This window comes from Vombatus ursinus, unplaced genomic scaffold (genome assembly GCF_900497805.2).
Source record: "Vombatus ursinus unplaced genomic scaffold, bare-nosed wombat genome assembly UNPS02014832.1, whole genome shotgun sequence".
In the NCBI taxonomy this organism is placed as follows: domain Eukaryota; kingdom Metazoa; phylum Chordata; class Mammalia; order Diprotodontia; family Vombatidae; genus Vombatus; species Vombatus ursinus.
This window is the reverse complement of record NW_020954610.1, coordinates 9,088,592-9,097,511: the sequence shown is the minus strand read 5'-3', so window position 1 is coordinate 9,097,511 and position 8,920 is coordinate 9,088,592. Positions and strand designations below refer to the sequence as shown.

The following is an 8,920-nucleotide window of genomic DNA, read 5'->3' as shown; positions in this document are numbered from 1 at the left end:
CTTTTGCTCTGCCCATGCTTGGATCTGGGTCACAGTTCTGAGGGGTGGTCCTGGGGCAAGAAGGAGCACTGGCATGGTGCAGCTTGTTGTGGTGGTGGAGAGGAAACACCTGGCCCCTTATCATACCACCTTGGAAGAACTGAAAATTTACAGGTCCCTAGAAGTACCTCGGAAAACAGTATAAACCCCCTGAAGTGTGGGACAGTACATTCTCCACATTGGAAGCAGACTCTTACCTTAACAAAGAGTTTAAAACTCAAGTAATTGGCTAGAATCATGAATAAGCAGTGCAAAAAGAGTCAGACTATATTATCTCACTTTGGTGACAAAGAAGATCAAAACATACAACCAGAAGAAGACAACAAAGTCAAAGCTCCTACATCCAAAGCCTCCAAGAAAAATATGAACGAGTCCCAGGCCTAGGAAGAGCTCAAAAGGGATTCTGAGAAGCAAGTAAGAGACGTAGAGAAAAAACTGAGAGTGATGCAAGAAAATCATGAAAAACAAGTCAATAGTTTCCCAGGCAGTTGTGAAGTATATAAGAGGCGGGGGGCAGACTGTCCTGCTAGGCAAAGATGCCGTTCTCCAAGAGCTGGGTGTGTCGGAAGACATAAATGCCGCAGCGGCCCTTCCAGAAGTTGTGCCTGTACCAGGAGCTGAAGCTGATCAGCAAGTACAGGTTCCGCAACAAGCGCAAGGTGTGGCGAGTCAAGTTCACGCCGGCCAAGATCCGCAAAGCAGCCCGGGAACTACTCATGCTGGATGAGAAGGCCCCGCGGGGGCTCTTTGAAGGCAATGCCCTGCTGCGGCGTCTGGTGCGTATTGGCGTCCTGGACGAGGGCAAGATGAAGCTGGACTACATCCTGGGTCTGAAGATCAAGGACTTCCTGGAGCGGCGCCTGCAGACGCAGGTCTTCAAGCTGGACCTGGTCAAGTCCATACACCACGTGCGCGTGCTCATCCGCCAGAGGCACATCAGAGTCCAAAAGCAGGTGGTGAACATCCCCTGCGCTCACCCTACAGGGGCAGCCAGGCCGGCAGGGTCAAGAGGAAGAACACCAAGAAGGACCAGGGAGGGGCGGGCACTGGTGATGATGAGGAGGAAAATTAAATGCACTGTCCCTTCCTGCCCCCCCCAAATTGGAATAAAGCTCTTTAACTTGTGAAAAAAAAAGAAAGAAAAACAAGTCAATAGCTTGCTAAAGGAGACCCAAAAAAATACTGAAGAAAATAACACCTTAACGAATAGCCTAACCCAAATGGCAAAAGAGGTCCAAAAAGCCAATGAGGAGAAGAATGCCCTAAAAAGCAAAATTGGACAAATGGAAAATGAAGTCCAAAAGATTACTGAAGAAAATACTTCCTTAAAAATCTGAATAGAACAATTGGAAGCTAGTGACTTTATGAGAAATCAAGACACTGTGAAACAAATCCAAAAAAATGAAAAATTAGAAAACAATGTGAAATATCTCATTGGAAAAACAACTGACCTGGAAAATCAATCCAGGAAAGATAATTTAAAAATTATTGGACTATCTGAAAGCCATGATCAAAAAAAGGGCCTAGACATCATCTTTCAAGAAATGATCAAGGAAAACTGCCCTGATATTTTAGAACCAGAGGACAAAATAGAAATTGAAAGAATCCACCAATCTCCTCCTGAAAGAGATCCCCAAAGAAAAATTCCTAGGAATATTGTAGCCAAATGCCAGAGTTCTCAGGTCAAGGAGGAAATATTACAAGCAGCCAGAAAGAAACAATTCAAGTATTGTGGAAATACAATCAGGATAACACAAGATTTAGCAGCTTCTACATTAAGGGACTGCTAGGCATGGAATATAATATTCCGGAGGGCAAAGGAGATAGGACTACAACCAAGAATCACCTACCCAGCAAAACTGAGTATAATCCTTCAGGGGAAAAAATGGTCATTCAGTGAAATAGAGGACTTTAAAGCATTCTTGATGAAAAGACCAGAGCTGAATTGACTTTCAAATACAAGACTCAAGTGGAACATGAAGACATAAACAGGAAAGAGAAATCATAACAGACTTATTAAGGCTGAACTGTTTACATTCCTGTATGGAAAGATGATATTTGTAACTCATGAGACCTTTGTCAGTATTAGGGTAGTTGGAGGGAAAAAATTATATGCATGTATATATAAATAGATAGATAGATAGATAGATAGAGGGCACAGGGTGAGTTGATCTGGAGAATAAAATTAAGGGGTGAGAGAGAATTATAGTAGGAGAAGAAGAAAAGGAGAGGTACAATGGGGTAAATTTTCTCACAAAAAAACAGAAAAGAAAAGGCTCTTACAGTACAGGGGAAACAGCGGAAGGTGAGAGGGAATGAGTGAATCTTATTCTCATAGGATTTGACTTAAGGAGTGAATAACATACACACTCAATTGGGTATGGAAATCTATCTTACCCTACAGGAAAATGGGGGGGGGGGAGGATTCAAGGGAGTAGGGGGATGATAGAGAGGAGTGCAGATTGAGAAAGTGGGTAATCAGAAACAAATACTTCTGAGGAGGGACAGGGTCAAAAGAAAGAATAGAATAAATGGGGGGGCAGGATAGGATTAAGGGAAATAGTGTTAGTTTTTCACAGCATGTCTACTATGGAAGTGTTTTGCATAACTGCACATGAATAACCTATATTGAGTTACTTGCTTTTTCAATGAAGGTGGGTGGGGAGGGAAGAAGTGAGAAAATTTGGAACCCAAAGTTTTAAAAACACATGTTTAAAAAAAATGCTTTCACATGCAACTGGGAAATAAGAAATACAGGAAATGGGGTACAGAAATCTATCCTGTCCTACAGGAAAATAGAAGGGGAAGGGGATAAGAGAAGGGGAGGAGAGATAGAAGGGAAGGCAGACTAGGGGAAGGGGTATTCAGAATGCATGCCAGCTTGGGATGGGGGGAGGGGTGAGATGGGGTGAAAATTTGGAACTCAAAATCTTGTGGAAGTACATGTTGAAAACTAAAAATAAATAAATTTATTTTTAAAAAATGAAAGAAAGAAAAAAGGGGAAAAAAATAAAAGAGCCGGTTGTTAAATATTTACCAGCACGCCCCTAGATTTAAGAGTAAAAGTTGGGGATGTCTATGAAAGTAGTTGATAACTTTAAATTGTTATGTAAATATAAGTTATTTGTAAATGCCATACCTGGCCATTAGACTTTGTACTTCCTAGGACAATGCAGCCTCAGCCTCACCCTAGTCTTTTTCAGCCTTGTAGCCCAAAACATACCCTTTCCATCCTCCACTGGCTTTCTAACAGTCTTGCTTTTATATAGTATACCAAGGGCTTAGCACAGTGCCTGTCATAGAGTAATTAATAAATGTTTTCTCATTCATGTTATTTTCAACTTATCCCCAAGCACATCAAGCAAAGGATGCAACTCAGTGTAGTAAAATGAAAAGGACATAGACTCTGTAGTCAGGACCTGCGTTCAAATCACACTTCTGATGCTTACTACCTGTATGACCATGGGTAAGCAACTTAATCTCTCTGGTCCTCAGTTTGCTCATCTATAAAATGATAGGGTTGGACTTGATGGTGTCTGAGTTTTAGAAATGTGATCCTATGATCGCTAAAAAGTGAACACACTCTCAAATTAAATGCTGCCTTGAAAATAGGTTATCTCGTAGTTATACGTAGAATATCTGTCATAATAGATCTTCTGCATAGTCCTAAGACCTCAGCTGTCACTTGTTTACAGATGACTCTCAATTCTCTAGCCTCAACCTTCTTCCTGAGTTCCTGTCCACATTTCCAACTGTTTGATGGGCAGCTCCAGCATCCAGGAGAATGTCACTAAATTCAACATGCTAAAAATCACAGTAATCACATTTCTATGGCACCAACCCCACAACTAGCTCTCTCAACCTGCCGTTACTGTTTTTATTAATGTCAAAAAAGCTTCTCGTAGTCACCATGAATCAAAACCTTAAACTAGTCTTTTGCCTCCTACTAGGATGAAACTTTGTTAAAGACGGATACTTTCTTGCTCATTTCTATATCCTCACAGAGCCTTGTAAATAAAGGTACTTGAAAAAAAATTGTTGAATTGAACTAAAAAAAAAAGATACTAAGTGGTCTCTCCTAGATGGTAGAAAAGATCAGAAAGTAAATAGTAATGACTAGAATTGATGTAGTGCTATAAAAGTTTACAGAAGACATTCCTCACAACCCTGTGAGTAGTAAAGATATTATCCCCATTTTTCAGATGAAGGAACATTGAATGTCAGAGAGATAAAGTAGATTGCCCACATAAAGTCACATAATCAGTAAGTAGCAGAACTAGATTCAAACCCAAATCTTTTAGTTAAAGAATTATTGCTCTTTCCATGACCCCATAATGCTTTTTCTATAATAAACCGAAGTCAGATTTTTTTTTAATCCCACCCTGTATTTTTCACCATTGGGTTCTGCTTACTCCCTCTGGGTTTGTTTATCTAGATATTTTTATATATGAAATCTAGGTCAAGGTGCCCTCCAAATGTTTCTCATGTGACTTTTCTTGAAAGCTCAAAATGAGCCTTAAGTTTATTAAGAAAGGAAAAAAAAATGTTCACACTATGGAGCAAGGTTTTTAGCAGCGTTTAATTACCTAGGTTAGGTAAACTGCATATTTAGGGAATAAAATGGAAACTGGATCCCTTTAAGAAAAAAAAATGGCTGCCTTAGGGAATCCATGGATGATCTAATTAAAATTTTGCTCACAATCTAACAAAGTTCATAATAAACTGTGAAATAGAAACAAAAGAAAATTCATAATAATCCATAACCTAGGAGTCATGCTGGATTCCTCACTATTTTTCAACCCTTAGTCCCCCATATCCAAGCTGCTACCAAGACTATAGATTTCGTCTTTTCACTATCTCTTGAATATGCTCCTTTCTCTCCTCTGATACTGCCACTATTTGAATGCAGGCCTTTATCTGACACCTGGATTACTAAAATAGCATTCTGGTGGGTCGGACTGCTGAAGTCTTTCCCCACATCAATCCATTCTCCATTCAGCCATTACAGTGATTTTCCTAAAATGCAGGACCAATCATGTCATTTGCCCCTCTCCCCAGCCTCTCTCCCCCCAATAAATTCCAGTGGCTCCCTATTGCCTCCAGGAGTAAATATAAAATAATCTGTTTGACATTAAAAGCCCTCCCTAACCTAGCTCCCTTCCACCTTTCCAGTCTTCTTATACCTTACTCTACAATACATATTCTTTGATCCAGTGACACTGGCCTCCTGGCTGTTCCACGAATAAGGCACTCCATCTCTTAGCTCCTGGCATTTTTTTCCCTGGTTGTTACCCAGGCCTGGAATACTCTCCTTCCTCAACTCTTTCTATTGAACCTGCCCCAGCTTCATTTAAATCCAAACTAAAATCCCACCTTCTTCAGGAAACCTTCCCTAGCCCCTCTCAATTCCAGAGCCTTCTATCTATTAATTATTTCCTGTTTATCCTGTTTATAGCTTCCTTTGCATATATTTATTTGGACATTATCTTCCTCCATTAGATTGTAAGTTTCTTAAAGGACTGTCTTTTGCCACTTTTTATCCCCCAAGTGCTTAGCACAGCACCTGGTACATAGCAGGTTTATTTATCAATAAATATTTATTTATCAATAAATGTCTATTGATTGATTGATTACTGACTGAATCGAAAGAGGAGCAAAAACCTCACACTAACTGGTGACAACATTGCTTGAGAATCATACCCACTTTCAAAAATTCTCATCATCTCAACAGGAGTCATATCTGAACTGTATCAACAGCACAAAATAACCTGAAACAAGAAGATTTTCTTAAAAGAAAAAAAAATTAGAAGACCTCAGGTAAAGGAAGAGTTACTTTCTAATTAATACAGAGAAGATGATCAGATGAGACAATGGATGAGGAGTCCAATAGATGCACGGAGTACAACAACAATGGCACAATGGATAGAGTACTGAGATTGGAGTCTGGAAGATCTAAGTTCAAATCCTGCCTCCAATATTAGCTGTGTAATCCTGGGCAATTCATGTAATCTCTGTCTGCCTCTATTTCTTCATCTATATAATGTAGATAATAACAGCACCTCACAGGGCTGTTGTGAGGATCAAGCAAGACAGCATAAGCAAAATGCTTTGCAAATCTATATAAATTACATATAAAGATAATGTATTTATATAAATATATTATAAAACATATAAATGATAACAAATCTATTATATATGTATATCATACATAAATAATAATAAATATAAATGCACTATATAAATGCTAGCAATAATGATAATGATGACCATCCTGCTACCCAGAATTACACTAAAGGAGAAGAAAATAATAAAAATGAAATAAAATCACAAAACCTTTCATAAATATTGGTTATTTGTCTAGAAAACTAGAGACTTCTGTAGAATTATAAGGTAACTGAAATGTCTTTAAGGATAATCTACCTAATAAAGAGAGGGGAAAACTTGCACAATATAGCTAAGTATATTCTAAAATCACAACTACCCATTAAAAATTTGGAATATCCATTTTGCTGTAAAAGGCATTGAAAATAAAGAGGGCAAAACACATTTAGGTTGGTAGGTTACTGTTGTTTTCAAAATACTGAATGAAGTGGACATTGTCCTGAGATTTTTAATTAATAATTCACTCTAATGTAAAGGGAAAACCAGAAGGGCATCACCTCCAAAGTATCCATGACTTGCATGTAAAACATCTTTAAAGGTTCCAGGGACCTATGAAGACCACAAAAGAATTATCTAGGCAAGGTCCATGTTGGTCAGAGAAGAGCAATGATGTAATATTGTTCAGATTTTTTGCACCTCAGATTCAGGAGAACCTGTTGGATAATAAGAGATAACTAATATTTTTCATCCATCACCATAAAAATTCAGATATTAAAAGTGGCACTGGGAATTTATAAGTCAGAAAGGCCCACTAATGGTCACCCAAACCAAAAGACATGCACAGGACATTACAGTCTAAAACTGAAAAATGCAAAGACCTAGTACTATACATATTCTAGACACACAAGATTTTGGTAGTTCTATGCTTCTAATGGTATTTTCTCATGGTATTTGTTAAATGACTTGCTGAATAGTTTGATGGTGTCTTGCATAGTCTTTTAATAACAAAAAAAAAATCTCCACTCACTACCTCATACACATAAATTCCATGATTTTTCACAGTTTGAATGCTTATGGAAAGCCCCTAAAGAAAAAAAAATAACCTACCTTTCCTACCAAACAAATTGAATGTCCATAGTAATCGAGGTAATCAATACTACAGAATCAAGAAAATGTCTTGAATTATACAGGAGGGGCACTACTATGGGCATCTTTCCCAAGCCTGGAAGTCAATTCTCTATAATGAAGTACAGGCAGTGTTGAAAATCATTAATATTAAACTGATGAAGCTATTTCATATGTCTTAACTCACATCTCTTTGAAATCTTCAACCCCAATGGAATCCTTATTCCACCTCCAGTATCTTATAACTGAAATCCTCATTTGTTTTTAAAAAAAGATTGAAACTTCACATATAAACCAGTATTACTATTTCTCTCTTCCTGATCTCTATTGTTTTCCCTCTCTCTCCTTTTTTTTTTAATTTTGGGGTCAATGGGGGTTGATTGACTTGCCCAGAGTCACACAGCTAGCTAGTAAGTGTCTGAGGCTGAATTTGAACTCAGGTCCTCCTGACTCCAGGGCCGGTGCTCTACCCACTGCACCACTTAGGTGCCCCCTTTCTCTCCCTTTCTTTTCTCTCTCTTCTTCCTCCCTCCAGAAAAGATCTCCATATCCACTTGACCTAGCTTACCAACCCACTCCAATTTTTAATCCCAGACCTTGAGATCTTCAATCCCAGTACTTTGAGCTGATAAGTTCATTGATATTTCTTGGACTTTATTTCCTGTGTTTTCTTTTCTGTCTACTCTTGGCACTTCCTTTAATTAGGTCATCTTTTTTTTCTGAATTATATTCTGTACTTTTCTTCACATCATACTACTTTTCTAAAATCTTGTTTCTCTCTTGTCAGTCATGAATGCTTTCACTGAGGTTATATCAATTCCTTGACCAGCTCAAAAACCTTTACTGGATTGCCAGTATTTTGCATTCCATAGGACTTAGCAGCTATTTCTTTCCCTATCATGAACCTCTCCCTTCCTACTACTCTCTCCTCATTTCCCACCAGCTACATTACTTTTGGACATCTTTGGAACTCTCCATCATGATTCATCATTAGGAAATCTCATTATGAAGCAAGATAGAATCTGCCTGGTACTCAACATCCCATCCCTCTGCCACTTTGGCTGGACCTTTGACTAGAAGGCAGGGCCATAGGCTCCAGGGTCTCTATCTAAAGCTGGGGCTCAGCACAGCCCCCTCTTGTATGCTGTCTTCTTCCACTAGATTGTAAGTTCCTCAAATGTGAGAGAAATGGTTATTAATAACATCTTTGATTTTTCTTGTATTTGTATCCCCAGCACTTAGCATAGTGCCTGAACATGTAGGAGTTTAATACATTTTTATTGCCTAACTCCCCTCCTTGTATAGGAGGCTTTACTTGATCCCTTGGCTTCTATACTGACTCCTTTACTTGTTTTTGTGTCTTCCTCACAATTTCCTCCTTCCCTAGATAGACTCTTGCTCTCAGTCCAAAAAGATCTTTCTCCTTTAAAGCCTTGATAAGAGGCTAGCTCCTAAAGCAAATATTTTTTTTTTAATTTCATCATAAGAAGCACAGTCATGCACCATTTTCTGTGTTTGTACTCAACCAGGTATCTATTTAACTTCTTGAATGTTTTGTTTTCTTGGTATGTTGAATTGCATTGACAGAGTTGGTATTATATCTATGTATAAAGTTCATATCTCTATCCTGGGGCATTTGTACAAAGTATGCTAT

At 38.5% G+C, this 8,920-nt stretch overlaps 1 pseudogene; it reads left to right on the top strand.

The window, feature by feature from the left end:
* The first annotated feature begins 575 nt into the window (after positions 1-575).
* LOC114026028 lies at positions 576-1,111 on the top strand (annotated as a pseudogene).
* Positions 1,112-8,920: the final 7,809 nt, after the last annotated feature.